The following is a 23,326-nucleotide window of genomic DNA, read 5'->3' as shown; positions in this document are numbered from 1 at the left end:
CCTGTTATCCCAAGTACCAATTCATTATTATATTCTCTGTATTTAGTACTAATACCGGCAACCATCTTAACCCCTTGCGTGCTGATGACAGAACGGTTCCGTCATCAGCTACGGGTGAGCTGTGCTGATGACGAAACCGTTCCGTCATGACTCCGCCCGCGCAAGGCGGAGTCAGCACAGGCGGCAAATACGCCCCGCACGCAAGGGGTTAAAAAACATAGTGATAGTTGGGACACTTCCTAATGTTGATAATGTCATTTTGTGGGGTGCTGCCTCAGAGCCTGGATAGCTCAGTCGGTAGAGCATCAGACTTTTAATCTGAGGGCCCAGGGTTCAAGTCCCTGTTCAGGCGGCTTGGTTAAAGAAAATGTATATCAATTGCATACTCTTTTCAGGATCCAATGAATGGGAATTCCAATTACAGATGGTTCAAAAAAGTCTTGATCGAGTCCTTACATACCCATCTGTGCTCTACTTTCTTTGACAAGGGTTAAGAAGACTTACCCAAACTGTATCATGTAGTTTGACATGTTGATTATCTTTTATCCAATTCAATGTTCAAAATGTAAGCTAGTGTCCGATTAATTTGATAAAGTTGGTCAACAACTTATAGGTCATCTTTTTATTTGTGAATCTCTGATCACCTTGTTGAATCAGGTCGGATCTCTGGTGCAATGGATTGCGGCTTGGAGTCCTAGGCGAATGTAGCAAAAGCATTCAAACGCTAAGGGTTCGAACACCAACTGGGTCAATTTTATCCCTCCTCTATTTTATAACTAATTGAAACAGTAACCAGCAATCCTGCTTCTACATCACCAGAAACATTTACCAAAATGGCAGTGAAAGAAAGTCTACTTAAACAGAGACTGTTTGCTTTGAAAATGTTGCATAGTCTATGCCCAAGAGGAAATTCCCAATGATACTGCTGAAAATGTAATTTAGGAGTTAGTAATAGTATTTGGCCCTTTATTAATTTCACTGTGTCATTTTAAACACGTGATTTCTATGTCATCCGAAAATGAGATAGTACAAATTTCCGGAGTTATAATGGATTACGTGTGCTGCTGAAATTTCAAATGCTTATAATATCAATTCATTATGAAACTCTAGAATATTGATTGCTAATATATGTAATTATATAAATATACAAAGTGTAGGTCAGTGTACGTCCACATTTGTTTAGCTGATTTTAAGGTAGAGTATAGCAGAGCCTGGATAGCTCAGTCGGTAGAGCATCAGACTTTTAATCTGAGGGTCCAGGGTTCAAGTCCCTGTTCAGGCGGTTGTTTCCTTTAAAGAAAAAGTACTCTAATTGTATGCTCTTTTTGTGGACCCCTGCATGACAAATAAGATATTCCATTACTAAAATTGCAAAAACGTCTTTCATGGAGTTGTGAAATACACATCTGTCTCACATATTATGTGCCATTTGACTAAACTTAAGTCGTACGTAGATTTACCAATGGTATCATGTAGTCTGAGACGGTGAATATCATTTCACCAATTCAATATTCAAAATATAGCCATGGTTATAGTATCAAATGAACTTTATAAAGCTGATCAACAGCTAATAGCTCATTATTTCATTTCAGAACATCTCTGCACCTCATTATAGCAGATTGGCTCTGTGGCGCAATGGATAGCGCATTGGACTTCTAGGTGAATGTAAAAAAGATATTCAAAGGTTGTTGGTTCGAATCCCACCAGAGTCAGTTTTATCCCTGTTATCCTGTTATCCCAAGTACCAATTCATTATTATATTCTCTGTATTTAGTACTAATACCGGCAACCATCTTAACCCCTTGCGTGCTGATGACAGAACGGTTCCGTCATCAGCTACGGGTGAGCTGTGCTGATGACGAAACCGTTCCGTCATGACTCCGCCCGCGCAAGGCGGAGTCAGCACAGGCGGAAAATACGCCCCGCACGCAAGGGGTTAAAAAACGTAGTGATAGTTGGGACACTTCCTAATGTTGATAATGTCATTTTGTGGGGTGCTGCCTCAGAGCCTGGATAGCTCAGTCGGTAGAGCATCAGACTTTTAATCTGAGGGCCCAGGGTTCAAGTCCCTGTTCAGGCGGCTTGGTTAAAGAAAATGTATATCAATTGCATACTCTTTTCAGGATCCAATGAATGGGAATTCCAATTACAGATGGTTCAAAAAAAGTCTTGATCGAGTCCTTACATACCCATCTGTGCTCTACTTTCTTTGACAAGGGTTAAGAAGACTTACCCAAACTGTATCATGTAGTTTGACATGTTGATTATCTTTTATCCAATTCAATGTTCAAAATGTAAGCTAGTGTCCGATTAATTTGATAAAGTTGGTCAACAACTTATAGGTCATCTTTTTATTTGTGAATCTCTGATCACCTTGTTGAATCAGGTCGGATCTCTGGTGCAATGGATTGCGGCTTGGAGTCCTAGGCGAATGTAGCAAAAGCATTCAAACGCTAAGGGTTCGAACACCAACTGGGTCAATTTTATCCCTCCTCTATTTTATAACTAATTGAAACAGTAACCAGCAATCCTGCTTCTCCATCACCAGAAACATTTACCAAAATGGCAGTGAAAGAAAGTCTACTTAAACAGAGACTGTTTGCTTTGAAAATGTTGCATAGTCTATGCCCAAGAGGAAATTCCCAATGATACTGCTGAAAATGTAATTTAGGAGTTAGTAATAGTATTTGGCCCTTTATTAATTTCACTGTGTCATTTTAAACACGTGATTTCTATGTCATCCGAAAATGAGATAGTACAAATTTCCGGAGTTATAATGGATTACGTGTGCTGCTGAAATTTCAAATGCTTATAATATCAATTCATTATGAAACTCTAGAATATTGATTGCTAATATATGTAATTATATAAATATACAAAGTGTAGGTCAGTGTACGTCCACATTTGTTTAGCTGATTTTAAGGTAGAGTATAGCAGAGCCTGGATAGCTCAGTCGGTAGAGCATCAGACTTTTAATCTGAGGGTCCAGGGTTCAAGTCCCTGTTCAGGCGGTTGTTTCCTTTAAAGAAAAAGTACTCTAATTGTATGCTCTTTTTGTGGACCCCTGCATGACAAATAAGATATTCCATTACTAAAATTGCAAAAACGTCTTTCATGGAGTTGTGAAATACACATCTGTCTCACATATTATGTGCCATTTGACTAAACTTAAGTCGTACATAGATTTACCAATGGTATCATGTAGTCTGAGACGGTGAATATCATTTCACCAATTCAATATTCAAAATATAGCCATGGTTATAGTATCAAATGAACTTTATAAAGCTGATCAACAGCTAATAGCTCATTATTTCATTTCAGAACATCTCTGCACCTCATTATAGCAGATTGGCTCTGTGGCGCAATGGATAGCGCATTGGACTTCTAGGTGAATGTAAAAAAGATATTCAAAGGTTGTTGGTTCGAATCCCACCAGAGTCAGTTTTATCCCTGTTATCCTGTTATCCCAAGTACCAATTCATTATTATATTCTCTGTATTTAGTACTAATACCGGCAACCATCTTAACCCCTTGCGTGCTGATGACAGAACGGTTCCGTCATCAGCTACGGGTGAGCTGTGCTGATGACGAAACCGTTCCGTCATGACTCAGCCCGCGCAAGGCGGAGTCAGCACAGGCGGAAAATACGCCCCGCACGCAAGGGGTTAAAAAACGTAGTGATAGTTGGGACACTTCCTAATGTTGATAATGTCATTTTGTGGGGTGCTGCCTCAGAGCCTGGATAGCTCAGTCGGTAGAGCATCAGACTTTTAATCTGAGGGCCCAGGGTTCAAGTCCCTGTTCAGGCGGCTTGGTTAAAGAAAATGTATATCAATTGCATACTCTTTTCAGGATCCAATGAATGGGAATTCCAATTTCAGATGGTTCAAAAAAGTCTTGATCGAGTCCTTACATACCCATCTGTGCTCTACTTTCTTTGACAAGGGTTAAGAAGACTTACCCAAACTGTATCATGTAGTTTGACATGTTGATTATCTTTTATCCAATTCAATGTTCAAAATGTAAGCTAGTGTCCGATTAATTTGATAAAGTTGGTCAACAACTTATAGGTCATCTTTTTATTTGTGAATCTCTGATCACCTTGTTGAATCAGGTCGGATCTCTGGTGCAATGGATTGCGGCTTGGAGTCCTAGGCGAATGTAGCAAAAGCATTCAAACGCTAAGGGTTCGAACACCAACTGGGTCAATTTTATCCCTCCTCTATTTTATAACTAATTGAAACAGTAACCAGCAATCCTGCTTCTCCATCACCAGAAACATTTACCAAAATGGCAGTGAAAGAAAGTCTACTTAAACAGAGACTGTTTGCTTTGAAAATGTTGCATAGTCTATGCCCAAGAGGAAATTCCCAATGATACTGCTGAAAATGTAATTTAGGAGTTAGTAATAGTATTTGGCCCTTTATTAATTTCACAGTGTCATTTTAAACACGTGATTTCTATGTCATCCGAAAATGAGATAGTACAAATTTCCGGAGATATAATGGATTACGTGTGCTGCTGAAATTTCAAATGCTTAAAATATCAATTCATTATTAAACTCTAGAATATTGATTGCTAATATATGTAATTATATAAATATACAAAGTGTAGGTCAGTGTACGTCCACATTTGTTTAGCTGATTTTAAGGTAGAGTATAGCAGAGCCTGGATAGCTCAGTCGGTAGAGCATCAGACTTTTAATCTGAGGGTCCAGGGTTCAAGTCCCTGTTCAGGCGGTTGTTTCCTTTAAAGAAAAAGTACTCTAATTGTATGCTCTTTTTGTGGACCCCTGCATGAGAAATAAGATATTCCATTACTAAAATTGCAAAAACGTCTTTCATGGAGTTGTGAAATACACATCTGTCTCACATATTATGTGCCATTTGACTAAACTTAAGTCGTACGTAGATTTACCAATGGTATCATGTAGTCTGAGACGGTGAATATCATTTCACCAATTCAATATTCAAAATATAGCCATGGTTATAGTATCAAATGAACTTTATAAAGCTGATCAACAGCTAATAGCTCATTATTTCATTTCAGAACATCTCTGCACCTCATTATAGCAGATTGGCTCTGTGGCGCAATGGATAGCGCATTGGACTTCTAGGTGAATGTAAAAAAGATATTCAAAGGTTGTTGGTTCGAATCCCACCAGAGTCAGTTTTATCCCTGTTATCCTGTTATCCCAAGTACCAATTCATTATTATATTCTCTGTATTTAGTACTAATACCGGCAACCATCTTAACCCCTTGCGTGCTGATGACAGAACGGTTCCGTCATCAGCTACGGGTGAGCTGTGCTGATGACGAAACCGTTCCGTCATGACTCAGCCCGCGCAAGGCGGAGTCAGCACAGGCGGAAAATACGCCCCGCACGCAAGGGGTTAAAAAACGTAGTGATAGTTGGGACACTTCCTAATGTTGATAATGTCATTTTGTGGGGTGCTGCCTCAGAGCCTGGATAGCTCAGTCGGTAGAGCATCAGACTTTTAATCTGAGGGCCCAGGGTTCAAGTCCCTGTTCAGGCGGCTTGGTTAAAGAAAATGTATATCAATTGCATACTCTTTTCAGGATCCAATGAATGGGAATTCCAATTACAGATGGTTCAAAAAAAGTCTTGATCGAGTCCTTACATACCCATCTGTGCTCTACTTTCTTTGACAAGGGTTAAGAAGACTTACCCAAACTGTATCATGTAGTTTGACATGTTGATTATCTTTTATCCAATTCAATGTTCAAAATGTAAGCTAGTGTCCGATTAATTTGATAAAGTTGGTCAACAACTTATAGGTCATCTTTTTATTTGTGAATCTCTGATCACCTTGTTGAATCAGGTCGGATCTCTGGTGCAATGGATTGCGGCTTGGAGTCCTAGGCGAATGTAGCAAAAGCATTCAAACGCTAAGGGTTCGAACACCAACTGGGTCAATTTTATCCCTCCTCTATTTTATAACTAATTGAAACAGTAACCAGCAATCCTGCTTCTCCATCACCAGAAACATTTACCAAAATGGCAGTGAAAGAAAGTCTACTTAAACAGAGACTGTTTGCTTTGAAAATGTTGCATAGTCTATGCCCAAGAGGAAATTCCCAATGATACTGCTGAAAATGTAATTTAGGAGTTAGTAATAGTATTTGGCCCTTTATTAATTTCACTGTGTCATTTTAAACACGTGATTTCTATGTCATCCGAAAATGAGATAGTACAAATTTCCGGAGTTATAATGGATTACGTGTGCTGCTGAAATTTCAAATGCTTATAATATCAATTCATTATGAAACTCTAGAATATTGATTGCTAATATATGTAATTATATAAATATACAAAGTGTAGGTCAGTGTACGTCCACATTTGTTTAGCTGATTTTAAGGTAGAGTATAGCAGAGCCTGGATAGCTCAGTCGGTAGAGCATCAGACTTTTAATCTGAGGGTCCAGGGTTCAAGTCCCTGTTCAGGCGGTTGTTTCCTTTAAAGAAAAAGTACTCTAATTGTATGCTCTTTTTGTGGACCCCTGCATGACAAATAAGATATTCCATTACTAAAATTGCAAAAACGTCTTTCATGGAGTTGTGAAATACACATCTGTCTCACATATTATGTGCCATTTGACTAAACTTAAGTCGTACGTAGATTTACCAATGGTATCATGTAGTCTGAGACGGTGAATATCATTTCACCAATTCAATATTCAAAATATAGCCATGGTTATAGTATCAAATGAACTTTATAAAGCTGATCAACAGCTAATAGCTCATTATTTCATTTCAGAACATCTCTGCACCTCATTATAGCAGATTGGCTCTGTGGCGCAATGGATAGCGCATTGGACTTCTAGGTGAATGTAAAAAAGATATTCAAAGGTTGTTGGTTCGAATCCCACCAGAGTCAGTTTTATCCCTGTTATCCTGTTATCCCAAGTACCAATTCATTATTATATTCTCTGTATTTAGTACTAATACCGGCAACCATCTTAACCCCTTGCGTGCTGATGACAGAACGGTTCCGTCATCAGCTACGGGTGAGCTGTGCTGATGACGAAACCGTTCCGTCATGACTCCGCCCGCGCAAGGCGGAGTCAGCACAGGCGGCAAATACGCCCCGCACGCAAGGGGTTAAAAAACATAGTGATAGTTGGGACACTTCCTAATGTTGATAATGTCATTTTGTGGGGTGCTGCCTCAGAGCCTGGATAGCTCAGTCGGTAGAGCATCAGACTTTTAATCTGAGGGCCCAGGGTTCAAGTCCCTGTTCAGGCGGCTTGGTTAAAGAAAATGTATATCAATTGCATACTTTTTTCAGGATCCAATGAATGGGAATTCCAATTACAGATGGTTCAAAAAAGTCTTGATCGAGTCCTTACATACCCATCTGTGCTCTACTTTCTTTGACAAGGGTTAAGAAGACTTACCCAAACTGTATCATGTAGTTTGACATGTTGATTATCTTTTATCCAATTCAATGTTCAAAATGTAAGCTAGTGTCCGATTAATTTGATAAAGTTGGTCAACAACTTATAGGTCATCTTTTTATTTGTGAATCTCTGATCACCTTGTTGAATCAGGTCGGATCTCTGGTGCAATGGATTGCGGCTTGGAGTCCTAGGCGAATGTAGCAAAAGCATTCAAACGCTAAGGGTTCGAACACCAACTGGGTCAATTTTATCCCTCCTCTATTTTATAACTAATTGAAACAGTAACCAGCAATCCTGCTTCTACATCACCAGAAACATTTACCAAAATGGCAGTGAAAGAAAGTCTACTTAAACAGAGACTGTTTGCTTTGAAAATGTTGCATAGTCTATGCCCAAGAGGAAATTCCCAATGATACTGCTGAAAATGTAATTTAGGAGTTAGTAATAGTATTTGGCCCTTTATTAATTTCACTGTGTCATTTTAAACACGTGATTTCTATGTCATCCGAAAATGAGATAGTACAAATTTCCGGAGTTATAATGGATTACGTGTGCTGCTGAAATTTCAAATGCTTATAATATCAATTCATTATGAAACTCTAGAATATTGATTGCTAATATATGTAATTATATAAATATACAAAGTGTAGGTCAGTGTACGTCCACATTTGTTTAGCTGATTTTAAGGTAGAGTATAGCAGAGCCTGGATAGCTCAGTCGGTAGAGCATCAGACTTTTAATCTGAGGGTCCAGGGTTCAAGTCCCTGTTCAGGCGGTTGTTTCCTTTAAAGAAAAAGTACTCTAATTGTATGCTCTTTTTGTGGACCCCTGCATGACAAATAAGATATTCCATTACTAAAATTGCAAAAACGTCTTTCATGGAGTTGTGAAATACACATCTGTCTCACATATTATGTGCCATTTGACTAAACTTAAGTCGTACGTAGATTTACCAATGGTATCATGTAGTCTGAGACGGTGAATATCATTTCACCAATTCAATATTCAAAATATAGCCATGGTTATAGTATCAAATGAACTTTATAAAGCTGATCAACAGCTAATAGCTCATTATTTCATTTCAGAACATCTCTGCACCTCATTATAGCAGATTGGCTCTGTGGCGCAATGGATAGCGCATTGGACTTCTAGGTGAATGTAAAAAAGATATTCAAAGGTTGTTGGTTCGAATCCCACCAGAGTCAGTTTTATCCCTGTTATCCTGTTATCCCAAGTACCAATTCATTATTATATTCTCTGTATTTAGTACTAATACCGGCAACCATCTTAACCCCTTGCGTGCTGATGACAGAACGGTTCCGTCATCAGCTACGGGTGAGCTGTGCTGATGACGAAACCGTTCCGTCATGACTCAGCCCGCGCAAGGCGGAGTCAGCACAGGCGGAAAATACGCCCCGCACGCAAGGGGTTAAAAAACGTAGTGATAGTTGGGACACTTCCTAATGTTGATAATGTCATTTTGTGGGGTGCTGCCTCAGAGCCTGGATAGCTCAGTCGGTAGAGCATCAGACTTTTAATCTGAGGGCCCAGGGTTCAAGTCCCTGTTCAGGCGGCTTGGTTAAAGAAAATGTATATCAATTGCATACTCTTTTCAGGATCCAATGAATGGGAATTCCAATTACAGATGGTTCAAAAAAAGTCTTGATCGAGTCCTTACATACCCATCTGTGCTCTACTTTCTTTGACAAGGGTTAAGAAGACTTACCCAAACTGTATCATGTAGTTTGACATGTTGATTATCTTTTATCCAATTCAATGTTCAAAATGTAAGCTAGTGTCCGATTAATTTGATAAAGTTGGTCAACAACTTATAGGTCATCTTTTTATTTGTGAATCTCTGATCACCTTGTTGAATCAGGTCGGATCTCTGGTGCAATGGATTGCGGCTTGGAGTCCTAGGCGAATGTAGCAAAAGCATTCAAACGCTAAGGGTTCGAACACCAACTGGGTCAATTTTATCCCTCCTCTATTTTATAACTAATTGAAACAGTAACCAGCAATCCTGCTTCTCCATCACCAGAAACATTTACCAAAATGGCAGTGAAAGAAAGTCTACTTAAACAGAGACTGTTTGCTTTGAAAATGTTGCATAGTCTATGCCCAAGAGGAAATTCCCAATGATACTGCTGAAAATGTAATTTAGGAGTTAGTAATAGTATTTGGCCCTTTATTAATTTCACAGTGTCATTTTAAACACGTGATTTCTATGTCATCCGAAAATGAGATAGTACAAATTTCCGGAGATATAATGGATTACGTGTGCTGCTGAAATTTCAAATGCTTAAAATATCAATTCATTATTAAACTCTAGAATATTGATTGCTAATATATGTAATTATATAAATATACAAAGTGTAGGTCAGTGTACGTCCACATTTGTTTAGCTGATTTTAAGGTAGAGTATAGCAGAGCCTGGATAGCTCAGTCAGTAGAGCATCAGACTTTTAATCTGAGGGTCCAGGGTTCAATCCCTGTTCAGGCGGTTGTTTCCTTTAAAGAAAAAGTACTCTAATTGTATGCTCTTTTTGTGGACCCCTGCATGACGAATAAGATATTCCATTACTAAAATTGCAAAAACGTCTTTCATGGAGTTGTGAAATACACATCTGTCTCACATATTATGTGCCATTTGACTAAACTTAAGTCGTACGTAGATTTACCAATGGTATCATGTAGTCTGAGACGGTGAATATCATTTCACCAATTCAATATTCAAAATATAGCCATGGTTATAGTATCAAATGAACTTTATAAAGCTGATCAACAGCTAATAGCTCATTATTTCATTTCAGAACATCTCTGCACCTCATTATAGCAGATTGGCTCTGTGGCGCAATGGATAGCACATTGGACTTCTAGGTGAATGTAAAAAAGATATTCAAAGGTTGTGGGTTCGAATCCCACCAGAGTCAGTTTTATCCCTGTTATCCCAAGTACCAATTCATTATTATATTCTCTGTATTTAGTACTAATACCGGCAACCATCTTAACCCCTTGCGTGCTGATGACAGAACGGTTCCGTCATCAGCTACGGGTGAGCTGTGCTGATGACGAAACCGTTCCGTCATGACTCCACCCGCGCAAGGCGGAGTCAGCACAGGCGGAAAATACGCCCCGCACGCAAGGGGTTAAAAAACGTAGTGATAGTTGGGACACTTCCTAATGTTGATAATGTCATTTTGTGGGGTGCTGCCTCAGAGCCTGGATAGCTCAGTCGGTAGAGCATCTGACTTTTAATCTGAGGGCCCAGGGTTCAAGTCCCTGTTCAGGCGGCTTGGTTAAAGAAAATGTATATCAATTGCATACTCTTTTCAGGATCCAATGAATGGGAATTCCAATTACAGATGGTTCAAAAAAGTCTTGATCGAGTCCTTACATACCCATCTGTGCTCTACTTTCTTTGACAAGGGTTAAGAAGACTTACCCAAACTGTATCATGTAGTTTGACATGTTGATTATCTTTTATCCAATTCAATGTTCAAAATGTAAGCTAGTGTCCGATTAATTTGATAAAGTTGGTCAACAACTTATAGGTCATCTTTTTATTTGTGAATCTCTGATCACCTTGTTGAATCAGGTCGGATCTCTGGTGCAATGGATTGCGGCTTGGAGTCCTAGGCGAATGTAGCAAAAGCATTCAAACGCTAAGGGTTCGAACACCAACTGGGTCAATTTTATCCCTCCTCTATTTTATAACTAATTGAAACAGTAACCAGCAATCCTGCTTCTCCATCACCAGAAACATTTACCAAAATGGCAGTGAAAGAAAGTCTACTTAAACAGAGACTGTTTGCTTTGAAAATGTTGCATAGTCTATGCCCAAGAGGAAATTCCCAATGATACTGCTGAAAATGTAATTTAGGAGTTAGTAATAGTATTTGGCCCTTTATTAATTTCACAGTGTCATTTTAAACACGTGATTTCTATGTCATCCGAAAATGAGATAGTACAAATTTCCGGAGTTATAATGGATTACGTGTGCTGCTGAAATTTCAAATGCTTAAAATATCAATTCATTATTAAACTCTAGAATATTGATTGCTAATATATGTAATTATATAAATATACAAAGTGTAGGTCAGTGTACGTCCACATTTGTTTAGCTGATTTTAAGGTAGAGTATAGCAGAGCCTGGATAGCTCAGTCGGTAGAGCATCAGACTTTTAATCTGAGGGTCCAGGGTTCAATCCCTGTTCAGGCGGTTGTTTCCTTTAAAGAAAAAGTACTCTAATTGTATGCTCTTTTTGTGGACCCCTGCATGACGAATAAGATATTCCATTACTAAAATTGCAAAAAACGTCTTTCATGGAGTTGTGAAATACACATCTGTCTCACATATTATGTGCCATTTGACTAAACTTAAGTCATACGTAGATTTACCAATGGTATCATGTAGTCTGAGACGGTGAATATCATTTCACCAATTCAATATTCAAAATATAGCCATGGTTATAGTATCAAATGAACTTTATAAAGCTGATCAACAGCTAATAGCTCATTATTTCATTTCAGAACATCTCTGCACCTCATTATAGCAGATTGGCTCTGTGGCGCAATGGATAGCGCATTGGACTTCTAGGTGAATGTAAAAAAGATATTCAAAGGTTGTGGGTTCGAATCCCACCAGAGTCAGTTTTATCCCTGTTATCCTATTATCCCAAGTACCAATTCATTATTATATTCTCTGTATTTAGTACTAATACCGGCAACCATCTTAACCCCTTGCGTGCTGATGACAGAACGGTTCCGTCATCAGCTACGGGTGAGCTGTGCTGATGACGAAACCGTTCCGTCATGACTCCGCCCGCGGAAGGCGGAGTCAGCACAGGCGGAAAATACGCCCCGCACGCAAGGGGTTAAAAAACGTAGTGATAGTTGGGACACTTCCTAATGTTGATAATGTCATTTTGTGGGGTGCTGCCTCAGAGCCTGGATAGCTCAGTCGGTAGAGCATCTGACTTTTAATCTGAGGGCCCAGGGTTCAAGTCCCTGTTCAGGCGGCTTGGTTAAAGAAAATGTATATCAATTGCATACTCTTTTCAGGATCCAATGAATGGGAATTCCAATTACAGATGGTTCAAAAAAGTCTTGATCGAGTCCTTACATACCCATCTGTGCTCTACTTTCTTTGACAAGGGTTAAGAAGACTTACCCAAACTGTATCATGTAGTTTGACATGTTGATTATCTTTTATCCAATTCAATGTTCAAAATGTAAGCTAGTTTCCGATTAATTTGATAAAGTTGGTCAACAACTTATAGGTCATCTTTTTATTTGTGAATCTCTGATCACCTTGTTGAACCAGGTCGGATCTCTGGTGCAATGGATTGCGGCTTGGAGTCCTAGGCGAATGTAGCAAAAGCATTCAAACGCTAAGGGTTCGAACACCAACTGGGTCAATTTTATCCCTCCTCTATTTTATAACTAATTGAAACAGTAACCAGCAATCCTGCTTCTCCATCACAAGAAACATTTACCAAAATGGCAGTGAAAGAAAGTCTACTTAAACAGAGACTGTTTGCTTTGAAAATGTTGCAGAGTCTATGCCCAAGAGGAAATTCCCAATGATACTGCTGAAAATGTAATTTAGGAGTTAGTAATAGTATTTGGCCCTTTATTAATTTCACAGTGTCATTTTAAACACGTGATTTCTATGTCATCCGAAAATGAGATAGTACAAATTTCCGGAGTTATAATGGATTACTTGTGCTGCTGAAATTTCAAATGCTTATAATATCAATTCATTATTAAACTCTAGAATATTGATTGCTAATATATGTAATTATATAAATATACAAAGTGTAGGTCAGTGTACGTCCACATTTGTTTAGCTGATTTTAAGGTAGAGTATAGCAGAGCCTGGATAGCTCAGTCGGTAGAGCATCAGACTTTTAATCTGAGGGTCCAGGGTTCAAGTCCCTGTTCAGGCAGTTGTTTCCTTTAAAGAAAAAGTACTCTAATTGTATGCTCTTTTTGTGGACCCCTGCATGACGAATAAGATATTCCATTACTAAAATTGCAAAAACGTCTTTCATGGAGTTGTGAAATACACATCTGTCTCACATATTATGTGCCATTTGACTAAACTTACGTCGTACGTAGATTTACCAATGGTATCATGTAGTCTGAGACAGTGAATATCATTTCACCAATTCAATATTCAAAATATAGCCATGGTTATAGTATCAAATGAACTTTATAAAGCTGATCAACAGCTAATAGCTCATTATTTCATTTCAGAACATCTCTGCACCTCATTATAGCAGATTGGCTCTGTGGCGCAATGGATAGCGCATTGGACTTCTAGGTGAATGTAAAAAAGATATTCAAAGGTTGTGGGTTCGAATCCCACCAGAGTCAGTGTTATCCTGTTTTCCCAAGTACCAATTCATTATTATATTCTCTGTATTTAGTACTAATACCGGCAACCATCTTAACCCCTTGCGTGCTGATGACAGAACGGTTCCGTCATCAGCTACGGGTGAGCTGTGCTGATGACGAAACCGTTCCGTCATGACTCCGCCCGCGCAAGGCGGAGTCAGCACAGGCGGAAAATACGCCCCGCACGCAAGGGGTTAAAAACGTAGTGATAGTTGGGACACTTCCTAATGTTGATAATGTCATTTTGTGGGGTGCTGCCTCAGAGACTGGATAGCTCAGTCGGTAGAGCATCTGACTTTTAATCTCAAGGCCCAGGGTTCAAGTCCCTGTTCAGGCGGCTTGGTTAAAGAAAATGTATATCAATTGCATACTCTTTTCAGGATCCAATGAATGGGAATTCCAATTACAGATGGTTCAAAAAAGTCTTGATCGAGTCCTTACATACCCATCTGTGCTCTACTTTCTTTGACAAGGGTTAAGAAGACTTACCCAAACTGTATCATGTAGTTTGACATGTTGATTATCTTTTATCCAATTCAATGTTCAAAATGTAAGCTAGTTTCCGATTAATTTGATAAAGTTGGTCAACAACTTATAGGTCATCTTTTTATTTGTGAATCTCTGATCACCTTGTTGAATCAGGTCGGATCTCTGGTGCAATGGATTGCGGCTTGGAGTCCTAGGCGAATGTAGCAAAAGCATTCAAACGCTAAGGGTTCGAACACCAACTGGGTCAATTTTATCCCTCCTCTATTTTATAACTAATTGAAACAGTAACCAGCAATCCTGCTTCTCCATCACCAGAAACATTTACCAAAATGGCAGTGAAAGAAAGTCTACTTAAACAGAGACTGTTTGCTTTGAAAATGTTGCATAGTCTATGCCCAAGAGGAAATTCCCAATGATACTGCTGAAAATGTAATTTAGGAGTTAGTAATAGTATTTGGCCCTTTATTAATTTCACAGTGTCATTTTAAACACGTGATTTCTATGTCATCCGAAAATGAGATAGTACAAATTTCCGGAGTTATAATGGATTACGTGTGCTGCTGAAATTTCAAATGCTTAAAATATCAATTCATTATTAAACTCTAGAATATTGATTGCTAATATATGTAATTATATAAATATACAAAGTGTAGGTCAGTGTACGTCCACATTTGTTTAGCTGATTTTAAGGTAGAGTATAGCAGAGCCTGGATAGCTCAGTCGGTAGAGCATCAGACTTTTAATCTGAGGGTCCAGGGTTCAATCCCTGTTCAGGCGGTTGTTTCCTTTAAAGAAAAAGTACTCTAATTGTATGCTCTTTTTGTGGACCCCTGCATGACGAATAAGATATTCCATTACTAAAATTACAAAAAACGTCTTTCATGGAGTTGTGAAATACACATCTGTCTCACATATTATGTGCCATTTGACTAAACTTAAGTCATACGTAGATTTACCAATGGTATCATGTAGTCTGAGACGGTGAATATCATTTCACCAATTCAATATTCAAAATATAGCCATGGTTATAGTATCAAATGAACTTTATAAAGCTGATCAACAGCTAATAGCTCATTATTTCATTTCAGAACATCTCTGCACCTCATTATAGCAGATTGGCTCTGTGGCGCAATGGATAGCGCATTGGACTTCTAGGTGAATGTAAAAAAGATATTCAAAGGTTGTGGGTTCGAATCCCACCACAGTCAGTTTTATCCCTGTTATCCTATTATCCCAAGTACCAATTCATTATTATATTCTCTGTATTTAGTACTAATACCGGCAACCATCTTAACCCCTTGCGTGCTGATGACAGAACGGTTCCGTCATCAGCTACGGGTGAGCTGTGCTGATGACGAAACCGTTCCGTCATGACTCCGCCCGCGGAAGGCGGAGTCAGCACAGGCGGAAAATACGCCCCGCACGCAAGGGGTTAAAAAACGTAGTGATAGTTGGGACACTTCCTAATGTTGATAATGTCATTTTGTGGGGTGCTGCCTCAGAGCCTGGATAGCTCAGTCGGTAGAGCATCTGACTTTTAATCTGAGGGCCCAGGGTTCAAGTCCCTGTTCAGGCGGCTTGGTTAAAGAAAATGTATATCAATTGCATACTCTTTTCAGGATCCAATGAATGGGAATTCCAATTACAGATGGTTCAAAAAAGTCTTGATCGAGTCCTTACATACCCATCTGTGCTCTACTTTCTTTGACAAGGGTTAAGAAGACTTACCCAAACTGTATCATGTAGTTTGACATGTTGATTATCTTTTATCCAATTCAATGTTCAAAATGTAAGCTAGTTTCCGATTAATTTGATAAAGTTGGTCAACAACTTATAGGTCATCTTTTTATTTGTGAATCTCTGATCACCTTGTTGAATCAGGTCGGATCTCTGGTGCAATGGATTGCGGCTTGGAGTCCTAGGCAAATGTAGCAAAAGCATTCAAACGCTAAGGGTTCGAACACCAACTGGGTCAATTTTATCCCTCCTCTATTTTATAACTAATTGAAACAGTAACCAGCAATCCTGCTTCTCCATCACCAGAAACATTTACCAAAATGGCAGTGAAAGAAAGTCTACTTAAACAGAGACTGTTTGCTTTGAAAATGTTGCATAGTCTATGCCCAAGAGGAAATTCCCAATGATACTGCTGAAAATGTAATTTAGGAGTTAGTAATAGTATTTGGCCCTTTATTAATTTCACAGTGTCATTTTAAACACGTGATTTCTATGTCATCCGAAAATGAGATAGTACAAATTTCCGGAGTTATAATGGATTACGTGTGCTGCTGAAATTTCAAATGCTTAAAATATCAATTCATTATTAAACTCTAGAATATTGATTGCTAATATATGTAATTATATAAATATACAAAGTGTAGGTCAGTGTACGTCCACATTTGTTTAGCTGATTTTAAGGTAGAGTATAACAGAGCCTGGATAGCTCAGTCGGTAGAGCATCAGACTTTTAATCTGAGGGTCCAGGGTTCAATCCCTGTTCAGGCGGTTGTTTCCTTTTAAGAAAAAGTACTCTAATTGTATGCTCTTTTTGTGGACCCCTGCATGACGAATAAGATATTCCATTACTAAAATTGCAAAAAACGTCTTTCATGGAGTTGTGAAATACACATCTGTCTCACATATTATGTGCCATTTGACTAAACTTAAGTCGTACGTAGATTTACCAATGGTATCATGTAGTCTGAGACGGTGAATATCATTTCACCAATTCAATATTCAAAATATAGCCATGGTTATAGTATCAAATGAACTTTATAAAGCTGATCAACAGCTAATAGCTCATTATTTCATTTCAGAACATCTCTGCACCTCATTATAGCAGATTGGCTCTGTGGCGCAATGGATAGCACATTGGACTTCTAGGTGAATGTAAAAAAGATATTCAAAGGTTGTGGGTTCGAATCCCACCAGAGTCAGTTTTATCCCTGTTATCCTGTTATCCCAAGTACCAATTCATTATTATATTCTCTGTATTTAGTACTAATACCGGCAACCATCTTAACCCCTTGCGTGCTGATGACAGAACGGTTCCGTCATCAGCTACGGGTGAGCTGTGCTGATGACGAAACCGTTCCGTCATGACTCCGCCCGCGCAAGGCGGAGTCAGCACAGGCGGAAAATACGCCCCGCACGCAAGGGGTTAAAAAACGTAGTGATAGTTGGGACACTTCCTAATGTTGATAATGTCATTTTGTGGGGTGCTGCCTCAGAGCCTGGATAGCTCAGTCGGTAGAGCATCAGACTTTTAATCTGAGGGCCCAGGGTTCAAGTCCCTGTTCAGGCGGCTTGGTTAAAGAAAATGTATATCAATTGCATACTCTTTTCAGGATCCAATGAATGGGAATTCCAATTACAGATGGTTCAAAAAAGTCTTGATCGAGTCCTTACATATCCATCTGTGCTCTACTTTCTTTGACAAGGGTTAAGAAGACTTACCCAAACTGTATCATGTAGTTTGACATGTTGATTATCTTTTATCCAATTCAATGTTCAAAATGTAAGCTAGTGTCCGATTAATTTGATAAAGTTGGTCAACAACTTATAGGTCATCTTTTTATTTGTGAATCTCTGATCACCTTGTTGAATCAGGTCGGATCTCTGGTGCAATGGATTGCGGCTTGGAGTCCTAGGCGAATGTAGCAAAAGCATTCAAACGCTAAGGGTTCGAACACCAACTGGGTCAATTTTATCCCTCCTCTATTTTATAACTAATTGAAACAGTAACCAGCAATCCTGCTTCTCCATCACCAGAAACATTTACCAAAATGGCAGTGAAAGAAAGTCTACTTAAACAGAGACTGTTTGCTTTGAAAATGTTGCATAGTCTATGCCCAAGAGGAAATTCCCAATGATACTGCTGAAAATGTAATTTAGGAGTTAGTAATAGTATTTGGCCCTTTATTAATTTCACTGTGTCATTTTAAACACGTGATTTCTATGTCATCCGAAAATGAGATAGTACAAATTTCCGGAGTTATAATGGATTACGTGTGCTGCTGAAATTTCAAATGCTTATAATATCAATTCATTATTAAACTCTAGAATATTGATTGCTAATATATGTAATTATATAAATATACAAAGTGTAGGTCAGTGTACGTCCACATTTGTTTAGCTGATTTTAAGGTAGAGTATAGCAGAGCCTGGATAGCTCAGTCGGTAGAGCATCAGACTTTTAATCTGAGGGTCCAGGGTTCAAGTCCCTGTTCAGGCGGTTGTTTCCTTTAAAGAAAAAGTACTCTAATTGTATGCTCTTTTTGTGGACCCCTGCATGACAAATAGGATATTCCATTACTAAAATTGCAAAAACGTCTTTCATGGAGTTGTGAAATACACATCTGTCTCACATATTATGTGCCATTTGACTAAATTTAAGTCATACGTAGATTTACCAATGGTATCATGTAGTCTGAGACGGTGAATATCATTTCACCAATTCAATATTCAAAATATAGCCATGGTTATAGTATCAAATGAACTTTATAAAGCTGATCAACAGCTAATAGCTCATTATTTCATTTCAGAACATCTCTGCACCTCATTATAGCAGATTGGCTCTGTGGCGCAATGGATAGCGCATTGGACTTCTAGGTGAATGTAAAAAAGATATTCAAAGGTTGTGGGTTCGAATCCCACCAGAGTCAGTTTTATCCCTGTTATCCTATTATCCCAAGTACCAATTCATTATTATATTCTCTGTATTTAGTACTAATACCGGCAACCATCTTAACCCCTTGCGTGCTGATGACAGAACGGTTCCGTCATCAGCTACGGGTGAGCTGTGCTGATGACGAAACCGTTCCGTCATGACTCCGCCCGCGGAAGGCGGAGTCAGCACAGGCGGAAAATACGCCCCGCACGCAAGGGGTTAAAAAACGTAGTGATAGTTGGGACACTTCCTAATGTTGATAATGTCATTTTGTGGGGTGCTGCCTCAGAGCCTGGATAGCTCAGTCGGTAGAGCATCTGACTTTTAATCTGAGGGCCCAGGGTTCAAGTCCCTGTTCAGGCGGCTTGGTTAAAGAAAATGTATATCAATTGCATACTCTTTTCAGGATCCAATGAATGGGAATTCCAATTACAGATGGTTCAAAAAAGTCTTGATCGAGTCCTTACATATCCATCTGTGCTCTACTTTCTTTGACAAGGGTTAAGAAGACTTACCCAAACTGTATCATGTAGTTTGACATGTTGATTATCTTTTATCCAATTCAATGTTCAAAATGTAAGCTAGTGTCCGATTAATTTGATAAAGTTGGTCAACAACTTATAGGTCATCTTTTTATTTGTGAATCTCTGATCACCTTGTTGAATCAGGTCGGATCTCTGGTGCAATGGATTGCGGCTTGGAGTCCTAGGCGAATGTAGCAAAAGCATTCAAACGCTAAGGGTTCGAACACCAACTGGGTCAATTTTATCCCTCCTCTATTTTATAACTAATTGAAACAGTAACCAGCAATCCTGCTTCTCCATCACCAGAAACATTTACCAAAATGGCAGTGAAAGAAAGTCTACTTAAACAGAGACTGTTTGCTTTGAAAATGTTGCATAGTCTATGCCCAAGAGGAAATTCCCAATGATACTGCTGAAAATGTAATTTAGGAGTTAGTAATAGTATTTGGCCCTTTATTAATTTCACTGTGTCATTTTAAACACGTGATTTCTATGTCATCCGAAAATGAGATAGTACAAATTTCCGGAGTTATAATGGATTACGTGTGCTGCTGAAATTTCAAATGCTTATAATATCAATTCATTATTAAACTCTAGAATATTGATTGCTAATATATGTAATTATATAAATATACAAAGTGTAGGTCAGTGTACGTCCACATTTGTTTAGCTGATTTTAAGGTAGAGTATAGCAGAGCCTGGATAGCTCAGTCGGTAGAGCATCAGACTTTTAATCTGAGGGTCCAGGGTTCAAGTCCCTGTTCAGGCGGTTGTTTCCTTTAAAGAAAAAGTACTCTAATTGTATGCTCTTTTTGTGGACCCCTGCATGACAAATAGGATATTCCATTACTAAAATTGCAAAAACGTCTTTCATGGAGTTGTGAAATACACATCTGTCTCACATATTATGTGCCATTTGACTAAATTTAAGTCATACGTAGATTTACCAATGGTATCATGTAGTCTGAGACGGTGAATATCATTTCACCAATTCAATATTCAAAATATAGCCATGGTTATAGTATCAAATGAACTTTATAAAGCTGATCAACAGCTAATAGCTCATTATTTCATTTCAGAACATCTCTGCACCTCATTATAGCAGATTGGCTCTGTGGCGCAATGGATAGCGCATTGGACTTCTAGGTGAATGTAAAAAAGATATTCAAAGGTTGTGGGTTCGAATCCCACCAGAGTCAGTTTTATCCCTGTTATCCTATTATCCCAAGTACCAATTCATTATTATATTCTCTGTATTTAGTACTAATACCGGCAACCATCTTAACCCCTTGCGTGCTGATGACAGAACGGTTCCGTCATCAGCTACGGGTGAGCTGTGCTGATGACGAAACCGTTCCGTCATGACTCCGCCCGCGGAAGGCGGAGTCAGCACAGGCGGAAAATACGCCCCGCACGCAAGGGGTTAAAAAACGTAGTGATAGTTGGGACACTTCCTAATGTTGATAATGTCATTTTGTGGGGTGCTGCCTCAGAGCCTGGATAGCTCAGTCGGTAGAGCATCTGACTTTTAATCTGAGGGCCCAGGGTTCAAGTCCCTGTTCAGGCGGCTTGGTTAAAGAAAATGTATATCAATTGCATACTCTTTTCAGGATCCAATGAATGGGAATTCCAATTACATATGGTTCAAAAAAGTCTTGATCGAGTCCTTACATACCCATCTGTGCTCTACTTTCTTTGACAAGGGTTAAGAAGACTTACCCAAACTGTATCATGTAGTTTGACATGTTGATTATCTTTTATCCAATTCAATGTTCAAAATGTAAGCTAGTTTCCGATTAATTTGATAAAGTTGGTCAACAACTTATAGGTCATCTTTTTATTTGTGAATCTCTGATCACCTTGTTGAACCAGGTCGGATCTCTGGTGCAATGGATTGCGGCTTGGAGTCCTAGGCGAATGTAGCAAAAGCATTCAAACGCTAAGGGTTCGAACACCAACTGGGTCAATTTTATCCCTCCTCTATTTTATAACTAATTGAAACAGTAACCAGCAATCCTGCTTCTCCATCACAAGAAACATTTACCAAAATGGCAGTGAAAGAAAGTCTACTTAAACAGAGACTGTTTGCTTTGAAAATGTTGCAGAGTCTATGCCCAAGAGGAAATTCCCAATGATACTGCTGAAAATGTAATTTAGGAGTTAGTAATAGTATTTGGCCCTTTATTAATTTCACAGTGTCATTTTAAACACGTGATTTCTATGTCATCCGAAAATGAGATAGTACAAATTTCCGGAGTTATAATGGATTACTTGTGCTGCTGAAATTTCAAATGCTTATAATATCAATTCATTATTAAACTCTAGAATATTGATTGCTAATATATGTAATTATATAAATATACAAAGTGTAGGTCAGTGTACGTCCACATTTGTTTAGCTGATTTTAAGGTAGAGTATAGCAGAGCCTGGATAGCACAGTCGGTAGAGCATCAGACTTTTAATCTGAGGGTCCAGGGTTCAAGTCCCTGTTCAGGCAGTTGTTTCCTTTAAAGAAAAAGTACTCTAATTGTATGCTCTTTTTGTGGACCCCTGCATGACGAATAAGATATTCCATTACTAAAATTGCAAAAACGTCTTTCATGGAGTTGTGAAATACACATCTGTCTCACATATTATGTGCCATTTGACTAAACTTACGTCGTACGTAGATTTACCAATGGTATCATGTAGTCTGAGACAGTGAATATCATTTCACCAATTCAATATTCAAAATATAGCCATGGTTATAGTATCAAATGAACTTTATAAAGCTGATCAACAGCTAATAGCTCATTATTTCATTTCAGAACATCTCTGCACCTCATTATAGCAGATTGGCTCTGTGGCGCAATGGATAGCGCATTGGACTTCTAGGTGAATGTAAAAAAAGATATTCAAAGGTTGTGGGTTCGAATCCCACCAGAGTCAGTGTTATCCTGTTATCCCAAGTACCAATTCATTATTATATTCTCTGTATTTAGTACTAATACCGGCAACCATCTTAACCCCTTGCGTGCTGATGACAGAACGGTTCCGTCATCAGCTACGGGTGAGCTGTGCTGATGACGAAACCGTTCCGTCATGACTCCGCCCGCGCAAGGCGGAGTCAGCACAGGCGGAAAATACGCCCCGCACGCAAGGGGTTAAAAACGTAGTGATAGTTGGGACACTTCCTAATGTTGATAATGTCATTTTGTGGGGTGCTGCCTCAGAGACTGGATAGCTCAGTCGGTAGAGCATCTGACTTTTAATCTGAAGGCCCAGGGTTCAAGTCCCTGTTCAGGCGGCTTGGTTAAAGAAAATGTATATCAATTGCATACTCTTTTCAGGATCCAATGAATGGGAATTCCAATTACAGATGGTTCAAAAAAGTCTTGATCGAGTCCTTACATACCCATCTGTGCTCTACTTTCTTTGACAAGGGTTAAGAAGACTTACCCAAACTGTATCATGTAGTTTGACATGTTGATTATCTTTTATCCAATTCAATGTTCAAAATGTAAGCTAGTTTCCGATTAATTTGATAAAGTTGGTCAACAACTTATAGGTCATCTTTTTATTTGTGAATCTCTGATCACCTTGTTGAATCAGGTCGGATCTCTGGTGCAATGGATTGCGGCTTCGAGTCCTAGGCGAATGTAGCAAAAGCATTCAAACGCTAAGGGTTCGAACACCAACTGGGTCAATTTTATCCCTCCTCTATTTTATAACTAATTGAAACAGTAACCAGCAATCCTGCTTCTCCATCACCAGAAACATTTACCAAAATGGCAGTGAAAGAAAGTCTACTTAAACAGAGACTGTTTGCTTTGAAAATGTTG

The 23,326-nt window shown here is 38.8% G+C and overlaps 28 non-coding genes across 28 annotated transcripts; all 28 read left to right on the top strand.

Annotated features, from left to right (window-relative positions):
- Positions 1–279: 279 nt before the first annotated feature.
- Positions 280–352, top strand: TRNAK-UUU (transfer RNA lysine (anticodon UUU)). The gene has a single exon. It is a non-coding gene; the product is annotated as a tRNA-Lys (tRNA).
- An 857-nt stretch (positions 353–1,209) lies between these two features.
- On the top strand, positions 1,210–1,282 carry TRNAK-UUU (transfer RNA lysine (anticodon UUU)). Its single transcript has one exon. It is a non-coding gene; the product is annotated as a tRNA-Lys (tRNA).
- Positions 1,283–1,621: 339 nt separating this feature from the next.
- Positions 1,622–1,712, top strand: TRNAR-UCU (transfer RNA arginine (anticodon UCU)). The gene is given in 2 exon segments: positions 1,622–1,658; positions 1,677–1,712. It is a non-coding gene; the product is annotated as a tRNA-Arg (tRNA).
- A 295-nt stretch (positions 1,713–2,007) lies between these two features.
- Positions 2,008–2,080, top strand: TRNAK-UUU (transfer RNA lysine (anticodon UUU)). Its single transcript has one exon. It is a non-coding gene; the product is annotated as a tRNA-Lys (tRNA).
- An 858-nt stretch (positions 2,081–2,938) lies between these two features.
- On the top strand, positions 2,939–3,011 carry TRNAK-UUU (transfer RNA lysine (anticodon UUU)). The gene has a single exon. It is a non-coding gene; the product is annotated as a tRNA-Lys (tRNA).
- A 339-nt stretch (positions 3,012–3,350) lies between these two features.
- TRNAR-UCU (transfer RNA arginine (anticodon UCU)) lies at positions 3,351–3,441 on the top strand. Its single transcript is given in 2 exon segments — positions 3,351–3,387; positions 3,406–3,441. It is a non-coding gene; the product is annotated as a tRNA-Arg (tRNA).
- Positions 3,442–3,736: 295 nt separating this feature from the next.
- On the top strand, positions 3,737–3,809 carry TRNAK-UUU (transfer RNA lysine (anticodon UUU)). The gene has a single exon. It is a non-coding gene; the product is annotated as a tRNA-Lys (tRNA).
- An 857-nt stretch (positions 3,810–4,666) lies between these two features.
- Positions 4,667–4,739, top strand: TRNAK-UUU (transfer RNA lysine (anticodon UUU)). The gene has a single exon. It is a non-coding gene; the product is annotated as a tRNA-Lys (tRNA).
- A 339-nt stretch (positions 4,740–5,078) lies between these two features.
- On the top strand, positions 5,079–5,169 carry TRNAR-UCU (transfer RNA arginine (anticodon UCU)). The gene is given in 2 exon segments: positions 5,079–5,115; positions 5,134–5,169. It is a non-coding gene; the product is annotated as a tRNA-Arg (tRNA).
- Positions 5,170–5,464: 295 nt separating this feature from the next.
- TRNAK-UUU (transfer RNA lysine (anticodon UUU)) lies at positions 5,465–5,537 on the top strand. The gene has a single exon. It is a non-coding gene; the product is annotated as a tRNA-Lys (tRNA).
- An 858-nt stretch (positions 5,538–6,395) lies between these two features.
- TRNAK-UUU (transfer RNA lysine (anticodon UUU)) lies at positions 6,396–6,468 on the top strand. The gene has a single exon. It is a non-coding gene; the product is annotated as a tRNA-Lys (tRNA).
- Positions 6,469–6,807: 339 nt separating this feature from the next.
- Positions 6,808–6,898, top strand: TRNAR-UCU (transfer RNA arginine (anticodon UCU)). The gene is given in 2 exon segments: positions 6,808–6,844; positions 6,863–6,898. It is a non-coding gene; the product is annotated as a tRNA-Arg (tRNA).
- A 295-nt stretch (positions 6,899–7,193) lies between these two features.
- Positions 7,194–7,266, top strand: TRNAK-UUU (transfer RNA lysine (anticodon UUU)). The gene has a single exon. It is a non-coding gene; the product is annotated as a tRNA-Lys (tRNA).
- Positions 7,267–8,123: 857 nt separating this feature from the next.
- Positions 8,124–8,196, top strand: TRNAK-UUU (transfer RNA lysine (anticodon UUU)). Its single transcript has one exon. It is a non-coding gene; the product is annotated as a tRNA-Lys (tRNA).
- A 339-nt stretch (positions 8,197–8,535) lies between these two features.
- Positions 8,536–8,626, top strand: TRNAR-UCU (transfer RNA arginine (anticodon UCU)). Its single transcript is given in 2 exon segments — positions 8,536–8,572; positions 8,591–8,626. It is a non-coding gene; the product is annotated as a tRNA-Arg (tRNA).
- Positions 8,627–8,921: 295 nt separating this feature from the next.
- TRNAK-UUU (transfer RNA lysine (anticodon UUU)) lies at positions 8,922–8,994 on the top strand. The gene has a single exon. It is a non-coding gene; the product is annotated as a tRNA-Lys (tRNA).
- Positions 8,995–10,263: 1,269 nt separating this feature from the next.
- On the top strand, positions 10,264–10,354 carry TRNAR-UCU (transfer RNA arginine (anticodon UCU)). Its single transcript is given in 2 exon segments — positions 10,264–10,300; positions 10,319–10,354. It is a non-coding gene; the product is annotated as a tRNA-Arg (tRNA).
- Positions 10,355–11,983: 1,629 nt separating this feature from the next.
- TRNAR-UCU (transfer RNA arginine (anticodon UCU)) lies at positions 11,984–12,074 on the top strand. The gene is given in 2 exon segments: positions 11,984–12,020; positions 12,039–12,074. It is a non-coding gene; the product is annotated as a tRNA-Arg (tRNA).
- A 1,225-nt stretch (positions 12,075–13,299) lies between these two features.
- Positions 13,300–13,372, top strand: TRNAK-UUU (transfer RNA lysine (anticodon UUU)). Its single transcript has one exon. It is a non-coding gene; the product is annotated as a tRNA-Lys (tRNA).
- A 339-nt stretch (positions 13,373–13,711) lies between these two features.
- On the top strand, positions 13,712–13,802 carry TRNAR-UCU (transfer RNA arginine (anticodon UCU)). Its single transcript is given in 2 exon segments — positions 13,712–13,748; positions 13,767–13,802. It is a non-coding gene; the product is annotated as a tRNA-Arg (tRNA).
- A 1,627-nt stretch (positions 13,803–15,429) lies between these two features.
- On the top strand, positions 15,430–15,520 carry TRNAR-UCU (transfer RNA arginine (anticodon UCU)). The gene is given in 2 exon segments: positions 15,430–15,466; positions 15,485–15,520. It is a non-coding gene; the product is annotated as a tRNA-Arg (tRNA).
- Positions 15,521–17,157: 1,637 nt separating this feature from the next.
- On the top strand, positions 17,158–17,248 carry TRNAR-UCU (transfer RNA arginine (anticodon UCU)). Its single transcript is given in 2 exon segments — positions 17,158–17,194; positions 17,213–17,248. It is a non-coding gene; the product is annotated as a tRNA-Arg (tRNA).
- Positions 17,249–17,543: 295 nt separating this feature from the next.
- Positions 17,544–17,616, top strand: TRNAK-UUU (transfer RNA lysine (anticodon UUU)). Its single transcript has one exon. It is a non-coding gene; the product is annotated as a tRNA-Lys (tRNA).
- Positions 17,617–18,473: 857 nt separating this feature from the next.
- On the top strand, positions 18,474–18,546 carry TRNAK-UUU (transfer RNA lysine (anticodon UUU)). Its single transcript has one exon. It is a non-coding gene; the product is annotated as a tRNA-Lys (tRNA).
- A 339-nt stretch (positions 18,547–18,885) lies between these two features.
- TRNAR-UCU (transfer RNA arginine (anticodon UCU)) lies at positions 18,886–18,976 on the top strand. The gene is given in 2 exon segments: positions 18,886–18,922; positions 18,941–18,976. It is a non-coding gene; the product is annotated as a tRNA-Arg (tRNA).
- Positions 18,977–20,201: 1,225 nt separating this feature from the next.
- Positions 20,202–20,274, top strand: TRNAK-UUU (transfer RNA lysine (anticodon UUU)). Its single transcript has one exon. It is a non-coding gene; the product is annotated as a tRNA-Lys (tRNA).
- Positions 20,275–20,613: 339 nt separating this feature from the next.
- Positions 20,614–20,704, top strand: TRNAR-UCU (transfer RNA arginine (anticodon UCU)). Its single transcript is given in 2 exon segments — positions 20,614–20,650; positions 20,669–20,704. It is a non-coding gene; the product is annotated as a tRNA-Arg (tRNA).
- Positions 20,705–22,341: 1,637 nt separating this feature from the next.
- Positions 22,342–22,433, top strand: TRNAR-UCU (transfer RNA arginine (anticodon UCU)). The gene is given in 2 exon segments: positions 22,342–22,378; positions 22,398–22,433. It is a non-coding gene; the product is annotated as a tRNA-Arg (tRNA).
- Positions 22,434–23,326: the final 893 nt, after the last annotated feature.

The sequence above is a fragment of the Lissotriton vulgaris genome, chromosome 1_2 (assembly GCF_964263255.1).
Source record: "Lissotriton vulgaris chromosome 1_2, aLisVul1.2, whole genome shotgun sequence".
Lineage (NCBI taxonomy): Eukaryota > Metazoa > Chordata > Amphibia > Caudata > Salamandridae > Lissotriton > Lissotriton vulgaris.
Note: the sequence above shows the minus strand (reverse complement) of the source record. Positions and strands in the feature narration are given on the sequence as shown.